Source organism: Bos indicus x Bos taurus, chromosome 13, assembly GCF_003369695.1.
Source record: "Bos indicus x Bos taurus breed Angus x Brahman F1 hybrid chromosome 13, Bos_hybrid_MaternalHap_v2.0, whole genome shotgun sequence".
NCBI lineage: Eukaryota > Metazoa > Chordata > Mammalia > Artiodactyla > Bovidae > Bos > Bos indicus x Bos taurus.
This window is the reverse complement of record NC_040088.1, coordinates 29,189,196-29,204,167: the sequence shown is the minus strand read 5'-3', so window position 1 is coordinate 29,204,167 and position 14,972 is coordinate 29,189,196. Positions and strand designations below refer to the sequence as shown.

Below are 14,972 nucleotides of genomic sequence, written 5' to 3'. Positions count from 1 at the left end.
TCTGGGACATGGAGCCCATCTGGGGAACCTTCCCCTGCAGCTCCCAAGGACCATCATTCCTCGACTTGGAAAGGCTGACTGGTGGCTTCCACTGTACCGACGTCCCCAGGCCTGGCCCTGGACCCTGTGACACCTGGGGAAGGGCCTGAGGGTTCAAGGAAGGGCTCCTGCTGTGGGGGCTCCTTGTGGTGGGGGCTGGTAAGCTGGAGGGGGAGAGGCTAGGATGCTAGCCAGGCCCTCAGGCCTCAGGACAGTAGGAGGCACTGCTCCATCCAACAACTTTGGCCTGGGTCCCTGCGTCTACTGACTTGCCTGGTGCTTGTTCTGCTGCTCTGCAATCCAGGGCTCAAAGCTGGGGTGGCTGCAGCCACAGTCCCGCTTGGACCCTCAAACCTGCAGCCCCTGGGATCCCAAGACCATGAGGTGGTGTTCTCGGAATTGGACTTGGCTTGGTGGTGCTAGTGGTAAAGAACCCGCCTGCCAAAGCAGGAGATGTAAGAGCTGGAGGTTCAATCTTCCCTGGGTCTGGAAGATCCCCTGGAGGAGAAAATGGCAACCCACTCCAGTATTCTTGCCTAGGAAATCCCACAGACAGAGGAGCCTGATGAGCTATAGTCCATGGGGTTGCAAATAATTGGACACGACTGAAGTGACTTAGCACACAAGACTGAAGGCTTCTCTGGGAGTGGTGCCCTTCATTCATTCAAACATTCATTCTCTCATTCATTCATTCATTCACTCACATATTCATTCACTCATTCATTCATTCAGGTATTCATTCATTCACCGAACAGATCTGTGTCAGTCCTTGGAGCAGCAACAAGAATGAGGCAGACACAGCCTTGAGCTCAGGGAGCCTGAAACCCAGACCATGGATACCACTTATGAAGCCTGACTTTTCATGATGGCTACTGGAGCACAGACGGTAGGGACAGAAATACCACTGTGTGCGTGAGGTCAGATGTCAGACAGCTCCATGGGTGATCACAGGCTGCCCTTGCTGGTTTGTCAAGCACCTTTGTCTCAAGGCAGAGCCTAATCCAATCCTGGGTCAGTGGCCCTAATGGGCCATAGGTACAGCAGGTCCTGGGCAAACGTTGACCCTTGACCCTCCAGGAGTCCAAAGCGGGATGTCTGGTGCTGGGACCATCCTGCTGCCCTGCCTAAGTAGCTGAAACCCAGGGAGGGAGCCATAGGTACAGACCTGGGAGGGAGCCATGGACACAGACCTGGGAGGGAGCCACAGACACAGGCCTGGAAGCCATCTCGCATTACTAGAGCTGCTGCCCAGAGCAAGTTCTATTGTCACCGGCTCCCTTTCCGGAAGCTGACGGAGCAAATCTCCCTGACCTTCTCCTAACACAGCTCAGCTCAGGCCCTGCGCTGGGAACACAGGAGGCAGGCAGGGATGCTGGGCTTGTCTGCAAACGCTATTACATCCCCGAGGCTGGTGCTGCAGGGCAGGGCTCTAAGATCTGGTGAGACTTGGGTGAAGTTCAGGGTTTTCACAGGTGGGAAAGAAGGGTTACTGAGCAGGGACCCAGCCGTCATCACTGCCTGGTGTTTTGGGAGCCCCCAGATTGCACCTCAAATGGTGGCATGGGGATTTGTGGGACACAGCTGTCCACACCAGCCCACCAGGCTGCTGGCTTAGAAGCTGCACATTTATGCTTGTCCCAATGGAGGGCAGGCCCAGAAGTTTCTTCTGTGTGAGGACAGATGTGAGCCCACCTCACCGAGTCCGCGGTCTTCTCTGCCTGGCTGACTGTGCCCTTTCCTTCTGCATTCTGTCCCTCTGTCCTTGGCAGCGTCCTGCTCTGAACCCTTCTAGGGCCCCCCAGTGCCAGCAAGGAAAAGTCCAAACCTTCCTTTCACATTTGAACCTCTGGGAGGGGTGACCACCCACCCCTTCCCTCCTCCATGGCTCTTTCCCAATCCTTACGGTCCTTCTGGGGCCACCTCTACTCCTGCCCTCTCCTCGTAGCCTCTGTGCTGTCCTGCACCAGGGCCCCTCCCTCGCGTAGACCTGTGTCCCGTGGGTGGTGTACAGCCCATTCTGTCCTCCCACCATGGGTCTCTTCGTCTGAGGCCCTCCCATCTCTCCAGGGCCAGCTTCTTGAGCCTGGGTGCCTGAGTCCCTGCAGACTTGCTGGGGTTTGACACCAGGAAAGGCCCCAAATCCAGACACTGCTGGTCCTCAGGAAACCCCACCCTATAGCAGCCAGCATCTGCTTTTACAAGTTGCAAGAATGTCATTTCTTTTTCAATTTAAGATGAAACAGCTTAACTCAAGCAGTTGGCGTTTTACTTCTGCACGTGCAGAAGGAGGCCTCGCTGGTGACGCTGGCACGTGGCCTGTGCCTCTCAGACACTTTGAGGTGGAAAATGCCTGTCAGTTTTCAAGCATGGCCTTGAAACCTGGCCAGGCTGGGAGCAGAGAACACAGTGGGTGGCTTGGGACACTGCCTTCCTTCCTGGAGTGACCCTGGTTGGGGCCTGCCCAGGGTGTCCATGGGCCAGTGGACCAGGAGGGCGCTGGGCACAGGACTCATGCTCACAGGAGCCGTGCTCACACGGCCAAGAGTATTTATGGAGCACCTACTGAATGCATCCTTGGTTCTCTGCCTTGTGGGGAGGCAGGGGAGAAGGCGTGACTAAGCCCCTGAGCCACTCAGGGACCCGCTGGACTCCTGGGAGAGGGGCTGAGAGTACAATGGTGCTCTGACCATCCAGTGGTCAGTCTGCACCAACAGTGGCCCCGATCCAGCTACCTCCTCCATCGGCCCCTGGCCCAGGAGCTGGAGAAAACAGCTCAGCCCTATCCGCCACCCACGCCATTCGCCGGAGCCAGACAGCTGGAGCTGGGACTCCCTCCTTGACATTCAGAGCTGCTAATTTTTCATCACAGGGTGGGTTTGACATTTGCATTGGAATTAGTTTCTGTTAACTTCCTCTGGTGGCTGGCTGGCGCAGAGAGCAGAGACTGAATCCTCCCGTCTGCCGCATCGCTGCCTGCGGTCCACTCCACCTGCCCGCCCCGGGGAGGCTCGGGGCCCAGCCACCTAGACACAGATCTGGTCCTCCACCCAACCTCTGCTTCCACCTTGACCTCAGGACACAGCTGCCCTCCCGGACCCAGGCAGCTCCCCAACAAGGGTGTCTGGGGGTCCTGGTCCTGGGGTCATCTTCCCTGGCGAAGCCCCAGCACACCTGCCCCTTCACTGTTTTAGACCCCAAGTCCCACGTCACCTGCCTCAGGTCAGGGTGGCTCCCTTCTTCTCATCCCAGCGTCCACACACGCTGGCACCCCCTGGCTCCAGCAAGCCCAGGAACACGCTCCCTGCAGCTTCCAAGCCTCACAGGGCGCACCATCCCTCCACGCTCCTGATGCTGCTGTGCTGTGCCTGCATCCAGAGAATGGGTGCCTGCCCACCCCGGGCCAGGAAGGCTCGCCCGTCTTGTAGACAAGGGCCAGGGGGACAGGCCTTGTGACCCCAGCTTCGCCTCTCCCCAGGCTTCTGATGGGGGTTGGGGTGGGAGGGAGGGGCTTCTTCAGGAGAGAGGCTAGGTGAGTGGGCAGAGCAGGGCTAGATGAAAGCTTTACAGATGGGAGGGGCCTGGACAGAGCCCCTGTTGAGAGCCCAGTGCCTCCCGAGAAGGCCCAGCGCCCAGCCTTCCTTTCCTGGAACAAGTCCTCCTGTCAGGAGTCTGTCCTCCACTTGCGGCTTGGCCTGCGTTTAGAGCCCCTCCTGATTTAGGAGAGGACCACAGGGCTTGGAGGAGCTAAAGGGCCTGGCCAGAGGTGCCGGGTCGGAGGGAGTTGTGCAAGAAGATGGGGAGACAGAAGGCCCTCTGGGGAGACAGCAGAGTGGGCTGCCAGGCTTTGACACTGAGCACAGCTTCCATGAGTTCTGAGAGCTGCCCCAAAGGAGCCACAGGCTGGTTTCAGAAGGAGGTGGTCCATGTGGTCTGAGCAGTTGGTTTCCCGCCAGCCTGTGCCCACCTCGGGGGCTGCAGGCCTCCCCCTTGGCCACCTGGGCCACCCGTCAGGGCTCAGAACTTGCAGACGGCAGAGTGAGGGAGCTGGAGGAGCCAGCTGGGGGTGGGAGGGGTCTCAGGCCCCTGGGGACCCCTCTTGGTCCTGTAGAATCAGCCCAGGGAGTGGGACCTGTGGGGCAGTTGCCTGTGCTCCTCCTCTTGTGAGGGGGTAACCCACCCCCAGACCGGAGGGAACCCATGTACACTGCTGACAGTCGCCCTGACTGTGGCCTCCATGGGGATGGGGTCCCTGTTGGAGGGGAGGAGGGGCTGCCTGCCCATCCAGGGATTGGCCTGGACCCTCACCCCAGACGTTCCTCCCAGGCCCCTTGGAGGCTGGGAACCCCTGTGCTCTCGCCACACAGAAAATACCGGAGTGGGGAGGGTGCTCCTCCCACAGGAACCCTCATTTCCGGATCCAGCCAAGGCTGCCCAGGGCCACGTGGGGGTGCTCGGCCCACAGCTTGTGCCAACACCAGCCTCTGGCTGAGACCTTTGACCTCTCTGTGTCCTATCCAGATTCCTGGCCTTTGAGGCTGTGTGAGGTGATAAATGGGTGTCACTGTTTGAGGCCACTGGATTTTGGGGTAGTTTGTTGTGTGGCCACAGGTACGTAACCACAGGATCACAGTGCACACAGGACACAGGTCTGTGGCAAAGACAGCGTGGCCTCTGTGGGTACAGGCAGAGAGCAGGGAGCTGCCTGCTGCCTCCCTTCTTGGAGTGCTGTGTTTGTGCACTGCTGATGGCATGGAGATGCCGTGGACTTGGCACGGACTCGGCGTGGGCAGTAGGTCTCTTCTTAGTGATCGGGAACTTCTCATCAGGGGTGGATGCTGAATTTTGCCATATGCTTTTTCCAAGTTTATTGAGATGATCTCAGGGGTTTCTTCTTTCATCTGTTAACACGTCGAATTACACTGAATATTTTCTGAGTGTTGATCCAGCCTTGCATCCTGCGTTGAGCTTGAATGGAGGTGACGTATTACCCTCTGGGTCTGTGGCTGGATCCCCGTGATGACAGACGGTGCCCTCACTCTGCAGGGCCCTGGCTTTGGAGTCATTGGGGAACTGGTGGGAGTATGTCCTCTCCTTCAGAAAGTGATTGCATAACACTGCTCACCTCCTAGAATTTACCAGAGAAACACTTGGGCCTGGAGTTTTCTTTGTTGGAAGACTTTAACCTCAAGTTCAACGTCTTTAAGCCTTCCCTTGTGGGTCAGCTGGTGAAGAATCTGCCTGCAATGTGGGAGACCTGGGTTTCATCCCTGGGTTGGGAAGATTCCTCTGGAGAAGGGAAAGGCTACCCACTCCAGTATTCTGGCTTAGAGAATTCCATGGGCTGTATAGTCCATGGGGTCGCAAAGAGTAGGACACGACTGAGTGACTTTTTCACTTTCACTTTCAATGTCTTTAACACGTACAGAGGGCTGGGCAGGGGGATGGGCGGGGTGTGGAGTGGGTATGAGGAGCCTTCCTAATTCCAGCTCTCTGTGATGCTCCTTATGGAAGCAGTTACAGGCACCACGGGCTAGATTTGTAATTTAAAAACACCAAACAAATCTTCAATTATTTCACCACGGAGGAAACATAGTACCAAGAGCAGGGCCGACCCTGCAGTGAAAACCCACACTTGTCGGGTGAGCACCAAGCGTGGGGCCCCCAGTCAGGCAGGCACCTCAGAAAACAGTTTGTTGGGTCTGTGTCCCAGGGCCGAAGTGGGTATGGTTGCCGAGGACACAAAAATGCATCATTTTCTTCAGCAGCAAGAAGGTAAATATTTTATGTGTTTTTTTTAAAAATTTGGCTGAGAGGCCTCTGTTTGTCAGACAGTCCTGCAGACACTGACAGGACCAGTGACGCGGAAACCACAGGCGTGTCACAGCTCTGAGGCCTGCCCGTCACCCACCTGCTCCTGGGGCCAGGGCAGGGCGTGTGGCTTCCAGGGCCACAAGACCCTCACTGGAAGGGTAGGTGCCAGGACAAGGGCAGACCACCTGTCCCAGTGGGAGGGGCCACCCGGGTGACAGCTCCCGCGGTGACATGGGGTAGGGAGCATAGGCCCACTTGCCCGTGCACAATCTGGGAGCCAGGGCTCGGAGTGCAGGATCTCTTGGGTCCTGGAGCCCCTCATGGTGGGAGTTGCCTTCCCTGGAGGCATGGGGGATTCCTGGTCTTTCCCAGCACCCACTGCCTGTGTCACCCAGGGCTGTCACCCAGGACCAAGGTCTATCACCCGCTGTGAACAGGGCCTGAGCTCCGGCCAGGTGGGAGCCCTAGTCCCAGGGGCAGCCCCTGCCTCGGCCTCCCCATCTTGACAAGGCCAAGAGGGCCCAATCTCTGGTTTATTCATCTTTCCTTCCAACAGTCCTGCTGAGTTGAAAGGAAAGTTGAAATGTAGCACCTGTGTGTGTTTGAAATGATCTTTGATCCTTGATGATCCTCGTTATTCAAATACCCCGAGGAAAGGCCCCCCAGGGAGTTTTATCAGTTGCCAAGTTGGTCCGCTCAGCAGGACAGTGGCCACAGCTGGACTGCTGCTGTGCCCGCCCCACTCAGGACCTGGCGGCCTCCTGCCGAGGTGTGCTCCTCCCCACGTCTTGGCCCCTCTGCTGGGCCCTGGGCATCTTCAGAGTGGGGCAGAAGAAAGGCATCTTGCTCTGCAGGGAACGCCCACCAGAGGGGGAAAGCCAGCTGCTCTGGAAGTTCTCCTGGCCAGCCCCAGGCCCCTCTTACTCTCAGCCTCCCCTGGCTTGAAGCAGCAGATAATGGGCTATGTCCTATCCTTGAGTCTAGGGGGGCTCTGGGCGACAAGGAGGCTAGGGCCTGCCCAGCACCACATGCACAGGGCCAGCACCTGGCCTTCCTCCTCCAGGGATGCACCCAGGTGGGGCCTTTCCCACTGGTGACTTCTGTCTCCTGTGGGGCTTCCTAGAAGAGGGCATGGTTGTCACTGGTCAGCGTGCCACACCCCACTGTAGTGAAGGGGAAGGGTCCCTTTCTCTGGCCTCGGCTGCCCATCAAGACCATTCTGGGATGAACAAGGTCACCAGTAGGACGGAAGAGGCCAGGAGGCTCCCAGGAGGCGGTGCTGGCACCCGTGCTCACTCTCTGGACCCTGTGGGAGGGGGTTCAGGGTCACAGTGCCCCCCAACTCCTTGCTCTTGTAAGCCAGGTCAGAGCCCACCGCCTTCAAAGAGCTCACAGTCCAATGAGCTGTGACCAACGGAGGCACCTGCATGTTGCTATGGAAACACTGAGCTATGGGCTGGGGGATGGGCCTGGAGGGTCTGGGTGTCGAAAGATGAATGAGCTTCCAAGCCCGGCAGGGCTCAGAGGAGGTGGGAGGGGAAGCGTGTCCTTCTGGGCAAGTGAGAAGCCTCTGAGATGAAGGAGAAACCCCCACACGTGGGATTACTCATCCTGATCCATGTCTAGCACCAGGAATCTGCTTATTTGAACATCTCTCAGCAAAGCTGGTCGTAGGGCTCAGGCCATTCTGTCTTCTCCCTGATTTGGGCATACAGACAGAGTCATGCCATGCACGTGGGATCCCAGGCAGATAGCTGGGCTGGAGAGGGTGGGCACCTGGGGGCCAACCAGGCGGAACTGGGTTGTCCAGGGACGGAGCTCCTCACCCACCCCCACGGGGGAAGGGTCTGTGCAGCCTAGGTCACAGCCAGGGTCCACTGGGAGCGCCTCAAGTCACTTATTTGCCCTCAACAAGGCCCCCACCAGCTTGTCCCAGATTTTGGATGATCAATGGGGAGGGGTCCTGCTCTGGGATGTGTCCCAAAGTGTCCTGGTCTGTGCGGTCCCTGGGAAGTGTCCAGCATCCTGTGGCTCTGGTCAGGAAGGGAGACCCCTGGGGTGGAGGCGGGGAGAATCGAAGCTGGACGAGGCCTGGCTGCGGGCAGTCTGGAGTGGATGCCGGTGTGTCTGGGCCCAGTGATGGGTGCACCCTGATCAGCCTCTGGGTGTGTCCTTGGGAAGGGACTGCTGTGACTCTATGCCCTTGCCACATGTGACTGACAATTCAGTTCTGATGAGAGACCAGGCACCAGCTCTGAGCCTGTCCTGGGGCACGTCCTCCCCCAGCCTCGCCTGCCTCTCAGGAAGTCACAATCCCCAGAGGAGAAATTCTGTTAGAACCTCTTCTCTCTGAGTCAACAGTCTCCCACGGATCCCAGCATCAGGCATCAGGCTCACTGGCTAGGCGGCACCCACAATCCGGAACTGGAGATAAAGAACCTGCACACACTCGCTGCCGCTCAGCCTCCAGCATCTCCCCAGGAGACAGGGAAGAGGCCGCTGTGGGCAGAGGGGCATCACAGCTAATTAGCCGGGAAGGTGAGACATGGAACCCTAATCACCAGCATCCCATTGCGCCCGCCTTGCCCACCCCGGTTTGCCAAGGCATTTCTTTTTTTTTTTTAATTTGATTTTATTTTTAAACTTTACAATATTGTATTAGTTTTGCCAAATATCGAAATGAATCCGCCACAGGTATACCCGTGTTCCCCATCCTGAACCCTCCTCCCTCCTCCCTCCCCTGCCAAGGCATTTCTTTAGGCAGAAGTATGATCTGTGGGCGCGGAGGCAGAGATGGGGAGCAGCCTGACTCAGAGACCCCACTCCAGCCTGAATGTCCCCTTCCAGGGGCTCTGGGGCTCTTCACTCCCCTCAGGAGCGCAGCCTGTGACCTTGGAGACCCCTCATTCCAGGGAACAGGAGAACGGACAATCGAAGGACCCCTCACTCTGGACCTAGATTTTCAAAAGTCTTTAACAAGTGAGGCTCAGGATTTGCCTAATACTTGGGGTTCCAAGTTTTTCTAGAACATGGAGAGCCTCTCCTCTGCCAGGGCCATCCTCCGATGGCCAGCTATGGGCCTGCAGCGATGTCTCCACTGGAAGCTCATGGGATGGGCCTGAAGGTGGGGACTGTGGGCGGGTCTTTGCTCTCCATGAGCCCAGGGCCTAGGGATGACCTTGGCCTTCAGACCCCAGGTCCTCTGGCTGAGCCCCCTGCACTGTCCCCTGCCCTACCCAGCCTATCCAACCCTCAGCTGATGTCTGCCTCAGCCTGTCCCTGGTTGCCCTGGCTTGCTCTCAGGCATGATTCTGAAGTTGAGCTCTTTTCAACTGTCTACTTGCCAGGTCAGGCTCACAAGGAGGGGAGCGGCCAGAGGATCTTAAGGAGCAGTGGGCCTCAGGTGCCAGCAGGAGCAGGGACAGGCCCTTCCAGATGCGGTCAGCAGCGTGGCTTCAGTAAGCCAGAGGAGGTCAATGAGGAGAGCAGAAGAGATAGCAGAAGGTCTCAGGGGATGGTGGTGGAACTCAGGGGTCAGACTCAGGGGATGGTGGTGGGACTCTGGGGGCAGACGAGACATGGGGGACAGTGGTGGCACTTGGGGGACAGATGGGACATGGGGGACAGTGGTGGGACTTGGAGGGCAGGCTCAGGGGATGGTGGTGGAACTCGGATGACAGAGAGCTTGCCACAGGGGAGCAGCTGAGACATGTCTGTTGCAGAGGAGGCTGCGGGGGACAGGGGGAGCTGTTCCCTGGGGTCTGGGAACCTGGGGCTGTGTCTGGGGAGGCAGAATTCTTGGGATACGGGACAAGGGCTGTGATCAATGTGGCCGTGGCCTCCTCTCCCTGTGGCCTCCAGGCAGACACTTCCCAGTCAGGCCAAGCAGGTTGTGCAGAGATACTGGGTGCTGTTGGGGTGGCTGGAGGAGAGGCCGCCTGGCTGGTGGGGTCAGAGCTCCTGGGTTCCCCTCACCCTGAGTCCTGCCCCACTGGACCACTTCATGGAGATGACCACAGAGGAAGTGGGGGGCTGCTGGGTGGGTCCAGAGGAGGTGGAGGCAGACCCAATTCCTGTTGGACAACTTCTGTCTGACCTGGGCTGGAGAGCCCACACAGAGGTGGAACTCCATGACTGAGCAGCACAGGCCACCCCGACCTGGCCTGAGCCATGACAGCCACACTGGGGTCCTACTGCAACCGCCCCTTGCTCCCCAATCCTCTCCCAACCATGTGCCAGACCCTGTCCTGGGGGAGGGTTGGCAGGGACCAAGGCAGAACCACAGGACCCCGTCTTCTGAGAGGGCCTCGAATAGAGGAAGGAGACAGGTGGTGCGGGGGCAAGGCGAGCAGGGTGGGCCCCAGCTCAAATCTCTAGTACTGAACACACAGCAGCAAGAGAGGACCCTGGGAGACCCCTGGGGTCCCCCTGTGCCCGCAAGAGAGGACAATGTTGTCCCAGGCACCCCGTCCTCTGTCCTGGAGTCCCTCCTGGATTTAAGCTCTGTCCAAGGGCAGGAGTGATGGCCCTGCTGGTTCCAGTTTCCTGTGGGGCTGCCCAGTTTCTGGGAGGTATTTGCTGGCTTGAATGGGATTTGGAGGGCAGTGTGAATCCCATTCGACCTCCACCTCAGTTCCTGGTGTCCATCGGCGGCCTGTTTGGGGGCTTCTGTCCCCAAGCTGAGTGGCTGGGTCTGAGGGGCCCAAGACACTGTTTTTACAGAGATGGGAGCTGTTGCTTCCGGTACCTGCAAATGCTCTGCAGCTCCTCCACAAAGATGGGGCACTGGGGCCAGGCTCTCCAGCCCCCACCCTTCTGTTCTGTCCCCCACCGTGTCCAGCTTCCTGCCTCTCAGGGAGCCTGTGGGCCTGGCAGCAGGGAGGGGTAGTGGGACGGCTCCTCCCTGCTGTGTGGCGGTGGCAACCCCCCCCCAACAGTAGGTCCAGAGAACAAGGCCCCAAGCATGCTTGGTGAGGACACCCCAGCTCGTCATTGGAGGAAACAGCCCTTCCAGAGAGAGTGAGCCAAGGAAGGGACAATGCCTCCACTCCCAACCCGCCACAACCAAATCTGTGCTTCCAGTGCCAAGAGGACGTATTTAAACTCTGCAAATGGATGTCAGGGTAATTATCTCCACCCAGGACTGGGACAAGGTCCAGGGCCTCCCTGAGAACAGGCCAGGGACGTGTCAAGCGTTTCAGAGAAAGTGAGCTGGAATGGGGTGGGTGCTGGCACCATGACAACCCGCACAGACACTGGCCCAGCCAGGACTTTGGGAGGGGGTTCAAGGCAGACCCCACCTGCCTGCCCTGTCCTGCTGAGCTGGAAGGAAGAGATAAAAGCCTGGAGAGGGGGATCAGGAAGTTGGGGAGATTGGAGCCTGCAAGGGAAGCTTGGTTGGCTTAATTTTCCATAATTGGGAAGCTGCTGTGAATATTTATTAGCCCGCAGCCTTGCCCAGGTAGCCGGGTCCCTGCTGGCATGGCTGTGCCAGCTCCTGCCACTCATTTGGGAGCCTTGAGGAGCTATTTGCAGATGCGTCTTTGTCAACAGGAAGCAGAGCTGGGTTTATGGGGCCCTCTTGGGCTTACAGCTCTGTGCGAAGCTGCAGATGATGGCAGGTGTGGGTAACATGGGGCTTGGCCTACAGGATGTCCATCAGGGCTGGAAAACCGGGACATGGATGCTGGGGTCCCGTGGTTGGGTTCTCTCCTTGGCCAAATGACCTCAGCTTTGACATCATGTGAGTGACAGAATAATAATGCCACCCCAGATGCGGTGTCCATCCATCTGGCGTGACAAACGATGGAACACGCCTGAAATAGAAAAGCACCCCACCCTGCAAATGAGTCCCCCCATCCCCCTCCCTAAAATGATGGGCTCAGAAACACAAAGGAGTATAAGCCCACCTCCTCCCTGCTTCAGGACCAAGGACAGCTACCAACACGGTATCTACAAGGGCTCCCTGAGGCTGACAGTTAAGTGGCCCCTCCCAGGACAAGATTGAAGTTGAGAGCCTGAGGGTCCAGCTGGAACTACCCCTCACCCCATCATGAACCTGGACAGAGCTGCAGAGCTGGGCTCTGTGGGGTAGACCGTGGCCTGGGGTCCAGTGGGGCCCCAGGACTTGGTTTGGGGTCCCATTGAGGGTAGGGTCAGCAACCTCATGGTGGGGGTGGGGAGCAGTGCCACCCCCCCACCCCTGGCTTGCTGACAGTTCCTGGCTGTGGGCTGTGGTACGTGAGCAGCCTTGGAATCTCAGGGGCCCAAGCTGGTTGGAGGATGCAGAGGACGCCTGAGGACGAGGCCCCCCTGCCAGCCACCCGCTTTCCGGGAATGTGCTGATTTGAAAATCCAGTCACTGGCCAAGGAAGCCTCCACACTCTGCAATCAGCTTCTGGGCCTGGGACTTGAGTTCCCACCACAGGTGTCCCCAGATTCAGGCAGGCTGTGCATCCTGGGGATCTTCCTTTCCCTCAGAGTCCCCTCCTGGGGAGGCCAACTGGGCACAGAGACAGAGGAGGAAGTGGGCATAACAGGCCAGGCCCAGGGCCTCCGAAGGGCATCTGGGAAGGTGGCAGGTGGCCTCCGGGGTGATTGGCCTCTGGATGCGCAGCTGCCCCTCGGCCTTGGGTGGAGATGCATGGGCTTCCTCTCCAGCTTCTTGGGCCCCAGAGAGGCCCTGCACTGCTATGTGGCCTTCCCAGGACCCTCCACCCATCTCTGCTGCTGGTACTGTTTTCACCACAGGTGGGGGAGGCCAGGGGGAAGCACCCACGCTGCCTTCACCAGCCTGTGTTCGTGGGAACTCAGGCCCCCAGGAAGCTGGTCCAGAGGGCCTAGCAGGGAGGGTCCACCCCAGCCCAAGGGACCCCAAGGAGCCCAGGATGGTGATAATGGGCAGGTGGTCTCGGCTGGGGAGCAGGGGGCGCCTCAGTCAGGGTGGACACTCTGGGCAGACAGGCTGACACCCTAGTTGGGCATTCACCATAGCAAAGAGCTTCCCTTGGTTAGGACAGCCTGGGGAGGCTGAGGGCCAGCCTGAGGCCTATGGTCAGGGGGTCAGGGCAGGCCTGGGTCTGGGCCCTGCTCACATGTGCCTCCTGGAACATGGGGGCCCCAGGGCACATGCCTGAGGGTGGAGGTGGCAATAGGGGAAGGAGCCTTTGCTCTGTCCCAAGTCCACGGGGAACAGCTCCCCTTGCCTGGCCTGGCTGATCAAGCCAGGGAGTCAGCAGGAGGTGGAAACTCAGCTGCTCTCCCCTCCCTTGGGGCTGTGGGGCCAGTTTCTGAGAACTCAGTCCTGAGTTCCACCCCCAGGAGGGTTCCTCCACACCCTGGAGGTCCCTGGGCCACAGCCAAGTCTGGCCTGGACAGGACTCACCCATGCCCTGCCCAGGGCCTCCCCCAGGACATGCTTGCAGCCATCTGCATCAAGGGGTTCAGATCTGGAGGGGGAAGACCCCCGTAGTGGAGGCTGGGCTCAGAGCACACACCCTCACAGAGGGGAGGTCCTGAGGGGGCCCAGGGACACGCATGTTGGGCTGCACTCAGCCTGTGGGAACCCAAATAAAAGCAGCAGCTTGGGGTCCAGGCCTCATGTGCTGGAGGAGACCCCAGTGGAGCCTTATACCCCCAGGGGGTCTTATACCCCAGGCCAAGCTCTGGAACTGCAGGGCCAGGTTTGCGGCCTGAGAGAGCAAGGTGACCTGGGAGTGAAGGAGAAAGAGGAGAACTTTCCAGGATGACCCAGGGTCCCCCTTGGAGAGTCCCAAAGTCCCTGCTGGACCTGCCCTCTGTCCTTGCCAGAGTGACTCAGGGTGGCCCTCCCCCACGCTCACCCTGTCTCCTCCTCCCAAGGGGGCTGTGACCCTCTGGCCTCCCCCACCCTCTCTTCCCAGGGCATCTATGACCCTCTGCCCCCAGGCAGAAGCCGCATCCATCCTTCAGGCTGAGACCCATTAGCAGGCAGCCAGCTGGCCGGGACAAAGGGCTTTTCTGTGCCTGTGGCCTGTCAGGATGTAATTCTTCACAAAGAGCCAAACTCACTGCCTCTCCTAACATCTGCTGTGTCCACTGGCTCAGGGCCAGTGGGTGTCCTGACACCTGCTGTTCCTGGGCTGGGTCAGGCTGCAGGGAACAGAACCTGGGGAGAGGTCCTCAGGCATGGTGCGCCTGGGATGCTCTGCAGCCCCCAGGCAGGTGGCATGGCCCACAGGTGTCTGCCACACCTGGCCTGGCCCATGGGCCCCTGCCTGGCCTCTGAAGGTACTTGAGTTGCACCCAGATCCCAGCTCTTAGTTGTCGACACAAGGGCCTTCCCTGGAGAAAGGTGACTACAGGGCGATTCCTGTTTAATGGTCATTTTCAGCAGTGGCAATTCAGTGCTTGCCAGACACTGGGACAGGTACCAAATGCCTAGCTGGCCTGCCCCCTTCATCCTTATGATGACCTCATGGGTGGGGACAGTTAGCACCCCCACTTAACAGCTGGGGAAATGGAGACTCAGATATGTGCCAGCTGTGGGGTGTGTAGGGAAGGGGAAGTTGAACTGCCCGTCATGCTCACTGGGCCAACAGACTTGGCAGCAGAGGCAGGCCTAAGAATCTCATTTCTTTTTTTTTTTTTTTCAAATAAACTGTTATAAAATGCACTGTTTCTTCAGAATCACCATAGGTGCAAAGTCAAAACATGTTTACAGACAAATGTTAAACATAACGAGAAACATGGGGTGCACCCATTTGGCAAGAGCTGAGCCTCTGTTTTCAGTCTTCATCATCCGGAGGGATACCCAATTCCTCATCCGTCCACTGGGAAGGGTCGGGATAAGGAAAGTGACCCAGCACAGCATCTGAGTCGTGCCAGAAGCGCCAGAGAATCCAGAACCACATGGTCGCACTGAAGAACTCGGCCTGGATCACCTGGGATCTGGTCAGCTGCGGGAACTGTCTGTACCGGGGCTCAATGTGCGCACCTCCGCCAGCCCGACGGACGCCACGGGCTCCAGCCGCCCTCGCGGAGCGGCCTCTGAAGAGGTGGCCTCCAACGTGATCGAAAGGCGCCAGTCGCTTCAGAGCCGACATGCCAGCCATCGTTAGCCCGGCCGTTACCCAGACCGCACC

The 14,972-nt window shown here is 58.6% G+C and overlaps 1 pseudogene; it reads right to left on the bottom strand.

The window, feature by feature from the left end:
* Positions 1-14,561: 14,561 nt before the first annotated feature.
* On the bottom strand, positions 14,562-14,972 carry LOC113902804 (annotated as a pseudogene).